Source organism: Papaver somniferum, chromosome 3 (genome assembly GCF_003573695.1).
Source record: "Papaver somniferum cultivar HN1 chromosome 3, ASM357369v1, whole genome shotgun sequence".
Classification (NCBI taxonomy): domain Eukaryota; kingdom Viridiplantae; phylum Streptophyta; class Magnoliopsida; order Ranunculales; family Papaveraceae; genus Papaver; species Papaver somniferum.
This window is the reverse complement of record NC_039360.1, coordinates 29,083,165-29,094,726: the sequence shown is the minus strand read 5'-3', so window position 1 is coordinate 29,094,726 and position 11,562 is coordinate 29,083,165. Positions and strand designations below refer to the sequence as shown.

The window sequence follows — 11,562 nt, the reverse complement described above, 5'->3', positions numbered from 1 at the left end:
AGCATAACAAATTTTTTTCATTAGAAATTTATGTGCCAACTAGCATATTCATACTTTCATCTCCACTTATCCGATATCGCATACCCTCGTGTAAAAGCCACTTAGTAACTTAATAAAATTTATGCTTCAAAAAAATCTCCACTTATCTAACTGCACCTAAATATTTGTCCCTTTTTTTGTTTTTACTTGTGTCTTAAAAGTAAAAAATGTCTTACATAATGCTAAAATAATACTCCCTCCGTCCCAATGTTAAGTGACCTAGTTTAAGTTTGCACAATTTTTAAGGCAAGCAAGGAAGAGAGTACTTTTAATAATTTTTTACATTTATACCCTTATGGATAATAAGTAGTGAAATTTAGAAATGATTTATCTCCCAAACTACTCCACGGATATTCGCAAACTTTATACGTTAAAAAACATTTTAAAACACCAACTTAACGAATATAAACATGCCTATCAAATTATGCATATTTCTTATATTTTTTATAATTAACTAAAAGGATAATTTTAGAAATATCTCCTTGTTTAGTGATATAGGTCACTTATTAGTTGGACAAAATCTAAAATCAAATAGGTCACTTAACAGTGGGACGGAGGAAGTATTTGATTAATTAATGTTGGGAAATTGTTTGTACTTCAAATGTTTCTAGCCTCCACCGTTAATAGTGATTGTCGCTTTCACCTCATTGGTGATTCCATTTTATAAATGTTAATGGATTTTTACCAAGTACGACAACAACTTTGGAGCATCAAAATCTTCAAATTGTCGGTCAATATATTTAGCATATTAATTTTGTTGAATTATTTGAATATGTATAATGCAAGTATGTTGTTTTTGTTAAATATTTTTGTTGAATTATTTAATGTTGGATGTCACATAATAAATTTTAACTCTATAGACATTTTTTGGGTCATGGTAACAAATTTTGAACCACAATACATAGTGGTAGATTTTAAGTAACATCTCGATTCCACAGATGGCCTAATTGCTACTCTTTTGTAACCACCGGTATTATAGCAAACGATATCGAGGTATTTCCACTGTTTAAAGGGATGCGATCTGACAAAGAACAACTACCCTTTAAATAGACCAATAGGAAAATACAAAATCAATGTTGAAAGAATTATGCAAGCAAGATTTTTCCCGAAGTGTTCAGTAATGAGTTCTTTCTAACATTTTATAAACGTAAATTTGGATTTCAGTACATTCGTGTCAAAATTTTGTGTTGGAACAAAATACTAAATTGGATATCCTAATACGAAAATTATATTTGAAAAATACTAAATGAGTTTCAAAGTTTTTGGACATCAATTAAGACCTTTAAGTTTGTCTCATCCAGAAACATAGATGTTCAATTTTTTTGACGATGCACAATTTAAACAGAATATATCATTTTATATGCGCAATAAACAAATACCTTTAGATTACATGTCATGTGCATGTTTCGATGTTACATAATAAATTTTGACTCTCTAGACAATTTTCTGTGTTACGGTAATAAATTTTTAACCACAATATAAAGTGATTAATTTTAAGTAACACCTCGATTTCACAAATAGCCTTATTGCTACTCCTTTTGCAACCACTAGTATTGGAGCAAGGTACATTGGGGTAAACATTGTCGAATTTGACACGGACGGTAGAGTTAGTTTTCCCCCTTACGACATAATCAACATCCTATCCGCTTCGACTTCCTTGGCTGGTTCCTCATGAGATTCACTGGTAGGCAGGTTGTCGTCAGATTCACTGTTAGCACGACAACTTGTTCAATTAATGTAGTAGTACGCTATTAGATCTTAGCTTGTCAGGTTTCCATCTAGTTTCTTGTAATATATCTTTATCCTATAATTGCAAAAACAAATAAACCTTGTGAAGTTAATTTTAGGGCATCCCAGTCCAAGGTATACCATAAGACACGTATCACTAATATGTTTTCATGTGTATATGAAAATTAGGGCAAAGTGGAAATAATGATTTTCGGATTCCTAGATTACCATTTAGTCCTCGAATAATATTTTCACCTTTGTTTTGAGGTCATACATTCAAGGGTAAAATTATCCAAAAGTTTCAGCTTCACCCTTGCTACAGTAAAGATAGTTGGCTTTATATAATATATAAATAAAATAGATTTGTTTTTTTATTTTCTTTTTATAAATAAATTAATTGAGCTTTTACCAAAAAGAAATAAAAAATAATTAAGATTGCATCAAAAAAAAATATTAAGCAATATTGTTTTTATAGTAGTGGATGACAAAAGCACCCTCAAAAACAAGGCATGTGTACCCAAGGTAGTCAATTTCGGATTTCGGATTGTCTCGGTCGACACCGAAATACTGGTACAACTTTGTCTCGGGGAAATTCTGTTTTAAAATTTCGGTAAAATCTCGGTTTCATATTTTATATCCTCGTATCGATAATCACTTAAAAGAAACATAGTATTAGTAAATCTGGTTGTTCACCTTCCTCATCATCAACACCAAATAATAATTTTAGCTCAAGAAATTCAAACACAGCAACAAGCAATAATACTAGTGGGTGAATTAATCTTTTTAATTTTTGTACGTGAGATTAGTCCACTCAATTTAAAAAGAAAAAAAAGAATCCGGCCAAGACAAATCAATTCCGATCTAAAAACGCGTTTCCGGCCGAAATTTTCGCAAAGATTTCGTCCGACCGAAATTAACAAAATCGTGTCTTCTTGGACCGAAATCCGGAATTTCGCCGAAATTTCGGCCGAAATGACCGAAATCGACTACATAGTGTGTACCCATACTCATAGGCAATAATGTAATTTGGATACCGATATAAACGCTCTCCTGGCCAAAAAAATAAAAAATAAAAAATAAAAAATTCTCCCATCTGTTTGTACATCTGTTAGTCACTAGTTAATACCAATCCCTTACCTAAACTAGACAAGACACGTTTGTCGTTTGGCATTATCTTTGAAACAGTGGATGACAAACCCACCCTTACTGTGAGGGCATATGTACTGATATTCACGAGGGTGAGAATGTAATTGTAATAGCCAATAGACATTCTCAAAATTGAATTAGACTCTACTTGGAATATAGAAACCAGTCTGGATTTGGAAATCAAAAGAAAAAGAAAACTTAGGAATAAAAGACAACTGAAATTCGGAAAAGTGGAACCTATAAAACGATGGATGAAGCAGAATTTGTTGAGGAGCAGAATTTCTTCATACATCGTCTTCTATTTATAGGTTTTCTCGCGGAGCAGAAATTTGTTTATTGCGTTGATTGTTTTGGTAATCCGTGCTTCTTCAAAAAGGTATTTGTTTCTCTTCATAATTGGTTGATCCCTATTATCAATTTGGCAGAATATATGTGTGAATTTGATGGGTGACCTAGACACAAGATCAATTGGTTAAGTTCAGCTATCATGGGTGACCTAGAAAAAAGATCTTGATTATCAATTTGCTTTTTTTTTTTTTTTTTTTTTTTTTTTTTTTTTTTTTTTTTTTTGTGGAAGCATGCTTATGAGAGTCTTGAATACCAGGTGTTTTTTATTTTACGTGAATTAGAATACTTTTTTTTAATAAACCATACTGTTCTTATTATGAAGGGAGATCATGCAGAAAAATATTATGCAAAAATGTTTAGATCCTATTGTTAGTACATTCAACTCCCATACATGAATTATACGGTATTCTTACCAAAAAGAGAGAGATTTACATGATATTTTGTCTAACTTTGAAGAGAAACTTCAGCAACTTCCCATACATGTCGCTCCTCTCTCTCACCTAATTTATTAGGAGATAAATTTGTTCCTCAAAACGCTCTCACCTAATTTATTAGGAGATAAATTTGTTCCTAAAAATACACGGAAAAAACTCAATATTAGGTGACACATACTCTTAAAACTAATCTAAAAATCAGGAAACATACAAATCTTAATAAGAAGATATGTATGCAAGTTGCAACAAGAGAGAAAAATACAGAGAAAAGGAACGAAAATGAAGAAAGATCATACATTTCATCTGTTGTGTCCTAAGGTTTATCTAGAGATATATATGTTCAATAATTTTTGACAATGCACATTAAAAAAGATCATACATTTTACCTGAAACACAATTGAGAGTGTGCTATATCTACTCAAAATGATAATACTGACGTTATGCATATTTTAGTGTGAAAACCTTTAACTGCTCTTTGGCTATAAAAATTAACTTAATGATTTATATAAGTCTAACTCCAAGATTATTATGAATTCGTTTGATCTCATTTGAACCTTGTGCTTCTCGCGCGTACATGTACAGTTTGTTGACTCGCGGCCTGAGTCAGATCTAACCCCTAATTCATATCCATTTGAGCCATGAAATGACACGTCCTTAATTCATTAGACCATCCATTAACTCACGTATTTTTGAGTCTGATAAGTCAGTTTTGACTCAAAACAACAAACACACGAGCTGATCCATATAAATCAGATAATTTCCGTCAGATCTTAACTAGTCGGATTAAGACAAATAAAAATGATGTTACATGTCTTAATCCATAGGAGAAACGAAAGTGATACACATCACATGGATTCAATCCCGCAAATTTTATCAGAGGAGACAAAGAGGGGTGGTCCCCTTGTAACCCGGCGTACTTGCAGGGGTGGGTTTGGTGTGGCTGTCTTCCCCTGTGTCTTGCTGTACAACCTGCGGGATTGAGCCCGCCCAATGTAAATCATTTCGATAGGAGAAGTCCAAGAGAAATATCCACCGCTCAGTAAATATCGGACTACACATTTGACCAATATCCGCTATCGATAATTTTTATGCAAACCTTTTTTCTTACTCTCACTTCTCTCTTGTTTTGGTATCTCTTTCTCAATCTTTGGTCTGGTATTTCTTCATCAATCGTAAGAAACAAAAATAGAAAAAAAAATTAGAGGGAAGAGTTCTAGTAGAGCACACTAATAGCAAATTAGGTGATGCACAACTTTCATTAGATGCTTAGCGTGTTCAAGTTTCTTAATCAATGGTAGATTTTCCACAAATTTCGTCAAATATCATCTTTTAGTCTGTATTAATCTCTAATAAGGGTTTTTATTTCTACCAGTTGTCTCATCTTCTATCGATTCTTCCTTAGGGATTTGATTTATAATCAGGGTTTTGATTTCGAACTGTCGACTCTTCCTTAGGGATTTGATTTATAATTAGGGTTTTTATTTCTAATTAGGATGCCGATTTCTAATAAGGGTTTTGATTTCTTCCTCGGGGTTAGGTTTTCAGAGTACATGACTTCATCACTGCAATTCAGTGGTTGGTATATTTGCGTTTGTTCATCTTTTCAATTTGTTTGTTTTATTGGTTTTGTTTTACTGATTTTGTGTATATTTTTTTTTAATTCAGGCACCAAAGAAGGAGAAAGCTCCACGACCATCTTCAAAGCCAGCTAAATCTGGTAGTGGATTTCAGGTAATATATTGAAATATACTCATGTGTGCCAGATAGTTATTATTTCTAAAATTTATGCTTCATGAGAGCTGGGTGTTGTACATTTCTGGTTTCCTTAGACATGCTTTTCTTTGTAGACTTGATCAAAAATTCAACTGATTGTAGTTGGTTAGGTGGCTGCGAGATCGGAATGGGGATGTAGTTGGAGAAGAGTTGGTGTTATCGTTAAGCTGTTTCAACAATCTAATGGAAGCCTTTAATGTAGTTTTGTGTGTGAGATGCGGCTAAGGCATTCAAAGCTTATGTCAACTTCAGCACAACTAGGTGAGCTATTTGTATTTTAGTATGACCGTTGTCCCTGTTAAAGCATGTAACTCTACATCGGCATCATCGGTTTGTTAACGTCCCTATTTATATCAATGTTCATTGTTCACTGCACCTGTTAGGCTTTTTTTTTTATTATCAGATGGGTGGGAAGGTCTCTAGTCTCATTCACCTAGGTACTTTAGTAATAATTGTTCCAGATTTCGTAAATGTTTGGTGATCATTGTGCAGTCAAATGTGCATCATTATTTGAATTTTAAAAGCACACTTTTTTATTTCATCTTTCTGTTCTTTGTTCCTTGTCAATTTACCCACTTTATTTCTCTTGCAAGAATTCTTTCCTCGCTCGATTAGGCAAACAAGGAAAAGCAGTGCCTGGAAGCTAATGATGGAGGATATGTGGATGAGTGCTAACGGTAAAGCTATTGCTGGTACCAAATTTGTCTATTGTTATCCAAGTTCCCTTTCTATTTTTTATTTTAGGTTCATTCTAATATCCAATTGTTTTCTTGATTGTAGATGGAAAAGTTTCATTAGTAACCGGGAATACCTCGGTTGTGGATGAAGGAAAGGACCATTCACCCCCTCCGAAGGAAAAATCCACTGGTGATGGACGTGAGTTCATCTATAAAAGCGTTGCACTTATAGATTTTGCACAAGTGCATTCCTACAATGCAAAGGAAAATTACTCCAAACAGTAAGCCAGTACAACCTCATCAGGCTCATGTCTTCACAACCGAGAAGAATGAACCCAAAGTGGCAAGAAAATAAACTGAGACCAGAATGATGACTGAAACCCAAGTTATGGAACTAAGTTGTGTAATAACTTAAGTTCAGTCGAACAAATGTAAGTATCATATGTACTATTTAGCTATCCGAACCTTTTAATACTTCTGATGATCGATTTAGCCCTGCATTGAGAGTTAGAAATAAAAACGTGAAGCAACTAATATCCTAAACCGTGCTCTTTGAGTTCCAGGATATGGATGAAGCATCAGGTAATTGTTCTCTTGTGAGCCTTGCAAGTTTTCTTGGTTGTCTCAGGATGATATGTTGATCCTTGTGCCCCAGCTCTGGATAACAATTGACTATGCATATCAGACTTGTATGAGGTGTGATTGACTCTGACAGATTTTTAGTGCACTTAATATTCATTCTTTGTACATTTAATAATCGGTCAATTTGTTAGTGCATATCATACAATAGGGCTCTATTACTTGTCCCAGCTCCGGAATTGGCTTTAAGATGTTCCTGCAATGCGCAGAGGTATATTATAGTTTTTAAAAGAAGAGAATCCGGAAGATGCAAGCAGATTTGGAATCCGGAAGATGCAAGCAGATTTGGTATCCAACAAGAGATATGGATTCAAATGTTGAATCAAATGGACCTGGATGAAGGGTTTCAAGTTATGAATATAGTATTTTAATTTTTTAGTGTTCAGAATAATACACAAGAGATTTAATTTCTAGATGAATTTCAATTTTTGCTGTTTTTCTTTTTGTTTTTTTTTTAGGTTGTTTGCCATAGTAATGGTAATCTCATATTTAAATATATGGTTTAATAAAACTTAAATTCAATAATTATTTTAGGTTGTAGAGACGAATAATTTTGTCTTTGAAATTCTCTTCTAAGCAAAACAAGTAGTCCTTAATAAAGTACTCAGGGACGAAGAATAAAATTGTCTGAGAAATTCATTTTCTAAGGCAAAATTAATTGTCATTTTTTATAATATTTAGAGGCGATTTTTTGGACGGAAAGTATTTGTCTTTGAATAAAGCATTTCGAGGCAAACTTGAGTTGTCATTTATGGAATATTTTGGGACAAAACATGTTGCTTTTGGAGGCAAAAAAAATGTATTTGAAAGTTCGTTTTAAAGAAAAAATGAATCGTCTTTAATAAATAATTTAGAGACAAAATAAAAAGTTTTGGAGAGGAGGAATTTGTCTCCGAAAATTCTTTTTAAGGCAAAAAATTTGGTCACTAAATTTTTTTTGTTGGAGAAGAACAAGTTAGTCTCCAAAAATTCGATATTCAGGGGCTATTTATATTGTCTCTAACTAAATTAATTAGAGACAATTTTTTTGGTTTTTGATAATAACTATTAAAGACAAATTAAATTGACACAAAATTTCACCTTTGAGACAATTTTTTTGGTCTTAAATAGTTATCATTAAAGACAAATTAAATTGACACAAAACTTCTTTTTTTGAGACAATTTAATTGGTCTTAAACAGTTATCATTAAGGACAAATTAAATTGACACAAAACTTTCGATTTTGAGACAATTTAATTGGTCTTAAATAGTAATCATTAAAGACAAATTAGTTTGTCCTTGAATTTACATTTTTGCGACCAAAAAATTGCCCGCCAAAAATTGCTTTTCGGTGGCCAATTTTTTGGTCATTAAAATATCTTTCGCAGACAATTTTATTTCGTTGGTGAAAGAGACTTTTATTGACAATAAATTTTTAGTTGTTAATTAAGTTTTCTCGTGACCGTTCATAATTTTGTCGCAAAATACTTTCCCAGACGGGGTATTTGAGACAACTTCGCGACAAAAAAAAATCCATCTCAGAAAATATTTTGAGACAAAAAAAGGGGATTTCCGGACAAACTTTTTTGCCACTAAACGTGTGTTTTGTTGTAGTGTTAGAGAAGAAATTATGATCAAGTCGTTTTGATAGACAGTGGTCTGTGGATTCCTCTCAAGAGGAAAATGGTGGAAAAATTGTTGTTCACCGCAACACAACTTGATTGTGTTGATTTGAAAATTTTGTCTCATGTGCCTGATCAAAAGAGACAAGATTTTGTACCTCTCAGGCTTTAGGAAAAGTGTTTTTCTCCTTTTCTTTTGTCTTTGGAATTCCCTGTCTATCAATAAAGGAGGGTTATTATCGACAATTCTACTCTTTATAGGGTTGAGAGTTGGTTGTGTACGAACCTGTTTAAAGGTTTCGAAACTCTACATTCCTTTTTCCTTCTTTAAAACCTCTTTTTATCTCAAGACTACTTGTCGAGTTTAAATTGTGATTTCTTCTCACAAACTCATACGTCTATGGATACTCCAAGCATGATGTCTTCTTATGGAAAAGATGTTAATATGATTTTTAAGCCATCAATCATGAAGGAAAAAGAGAAATCGCCGTTGTCTCCTACCTTGAAAAGAAAGAGAAGGAATGTGAGGAAGCCAAGAGCCGTTCCTTCAAATTCTCAGAAGTTTTCTGACGTTCTTGAAGTGATGAAGGATATGCGAAAGGATATTAAAAAAAATAAAGGCTTTTGTGTATAAGACTCATGAGATTCAGAAGGCCCTGGTTCGACATCAGTCAAGAAGGTTTATTGACATTAACTCCTATCTTCATGAACCTTATGTCCCAATGACTGTTGACGACAAGGAGTTCGGGGACGATAAAGAATTCTTCAAAGGTATTAACATCTAGTAAATCTATTATTTTCTTGTTTTGTTTAGAAGAATAACTAGATTTTGGAATAGCCATTATTGTGATTAACATAGCTATGTCCAACGTTTTCGACTTCATGTTTTTAGATTTTATTGGTTTAAATTCTAAATTTGCTTGGAAGATGATTTTTGCAGTATTAATCTTTATGGTTTTATATATTGCAATTTTTTATGGGATATGTGTGTCTGCATCCGTGAACTGTGATTATCCCATACCTGGTCAAAAGTAAAGTCTTTCGTATGTCGATATGCATGTATTGATAAAAGAATGAATGGACTTTTGACAAATACAAAAGTTAAGCCTATTATGTCAATTATTGATGGAAGATAGGTTAAAATATTTTGTTTGCAAGGATTATGTCTATTGTATGTCATTGTGCGAATAGTGATGGAAAATATAATGAATCCTTGTGTATTCCGCAGTATTGATCTTCCCTAATCCATAATCTACTATGAATTACTGTGAGGCTCCGTAAGTTTTCTTATGTTGAGCATTATTGACTGAATTGATTATTTCTTATGATTAACTTAGTTATTTATCCATAGATCCTTTTATGTCGAGCATAACAATTAAATTGATCACTTTTTGTGGTTAATTTGGTTGTGTATTCCGATTAGATTAATTATGGGTTCTCTTGTGATTAATCTAATTGAGTATTTTTGAGTCTCCATAAGTTCACTTATGTTGAACATTTTCGATTAAATTAATCATAGGTTCTATCTTGGTTAATTTAATTGAGTATCTTTTGGATTCAAATTCATATTCGCATGTGATTTGTTATGTCCAAAGAAATCTTTCTTTTCTTTCGAAATTAAGGTCGCTTTTGTTGTTCTTTCGGGAATGAAATTTTATGGGGGAGAGTTCTTTTGAACTTGCGGTTAATTTCCATATCTTTGTGGGGAGTGCGGCTATGGAATATTATAGGGGTTATCTTGTACCTATAAACTCCTTGACGAATGCATTTAGCTTCGGCTTTATGATTGCATCTAAAGAACAAGTTGATATATGCTTTCTTTTAGTCATGAAATGTCTCTTTTGGAAATTTCATTAGGATCCCGTTCTTTTACCTTTGCCAATTTTATTGACAAAAAGGGGGAGAATTAATATATAGTTCACCCTACAAATACACATGGTTTTCGGATCATTATGTAAGGGGGAGTGGTTTCCATGTGAGATGGATTATTGACTAAGGGGGAGTGATACATATCACCATATTATTGTTGTCAAAGTTGTTATACAATTGAACTTTGATACTGTGTAATGATACTATGACAGTGTATAACAATGATCGAGAATTCTATTTTCTCATTGTTATAACTATGGATTTTCAACAACGATGATGCTGAACTTACAACCATTGGGATCATTGGACTAATTGGAAGTGACGAAAGTTTCGAGGAATGTTGAAGATTAGACATGTGGAATAGGAGCTTCAAAAATATATTTAAATTTTTTGTATTCCATATGTATTAATGGTTTTGTCACTAAAATTGACAAAGGAGATTGTTAAATCATTGCTCGGTCGAACTCGCATGCGTTGCTATCTCAAGCATGTTTGTCAATGTTAGTGATCAAAACTATAAGTCTTGATTTCTAGTCTACTATAGCTCTCGGACTAGGATAGAAAGTATAGTTGAGCTCAAGAATTCCATGGCGGATCATCATACAAGACGAAGAACTACTCAAGGAACTGGTGGAACTTCATGATAGACGCATTTATGTGTCTATTTTGTTCTCAATGTTCTGTATTGTTAGACTCGATTAAATACTTATTGTGTTATTTTATGTTTTTGTAGATGTTTTTGGAAAAATAAGCTCTTATGGAAAAAGTTGCTCGAAAAGTGGTTTTTGGACTCCCGAAGAAGTGTTAAAGGCGTCCCAGAAATGTGTTGGAAACACCCCAGAAAAAGTGTTATTTTGCACCCAGAGGACACGTGTTATTCGGACTCTCATTGATGGCTAAGGGGCATCTCATTTACTAAGGGGAACCTCATTTACTAAGGGGCACCTCAACTGATAGGGGGAGACCAGCTTCTTCCCCAAAATTCAAATTCATTTTGGCGGGAAAATTGGCAGAAGCAAACCAGATTTAGGGTTGAAGTTTTGATCGAGATTTAATGAGACTCAACTGCTGATTTTTGTTGGGATGACTTGAATCAACGATACAGGGTAGATATGGTCATCAGAACTGGTTAGAATGTGCTGGATTATTGAACTGAAGCGAAACAGGGAGGATAGTTCATCTCGGGTCTGTTTGATTCTGTCGAGATTTTCTGGTGGAGATTAAATCGCTGTTTTGGAATGGGTTACACCTTTTAGAGTATATTAGGGATGGCACGTGTGTTCTGATCGATCATAATTGGTTGTATTA

The 11,562-nt window shown here is 33.3% G+C and overlaps 1 long non-coding RNA gene across 1 annotated transcript; it reads left to right on the top strand.

Annotated features, from left to right (window-relative positions):
- The first annotated feature begins 3,222 nt into the window (after window positions 1–3,222).
- On the top strand, window positions 3,223–5,634 carry LOC113361075. The gene is made up of 3 exons (XR_003364934.1): window positions 3,223–3,289; window positions 5,361–5,426; window positions 5,571–5,634. It is a non-coding gene; the product is annotated as an uncharacterized LOC113361075 (long non-coding RNA).
- Window positions 5,635–11,562: the final 5,928 nt, after the last annotated feature.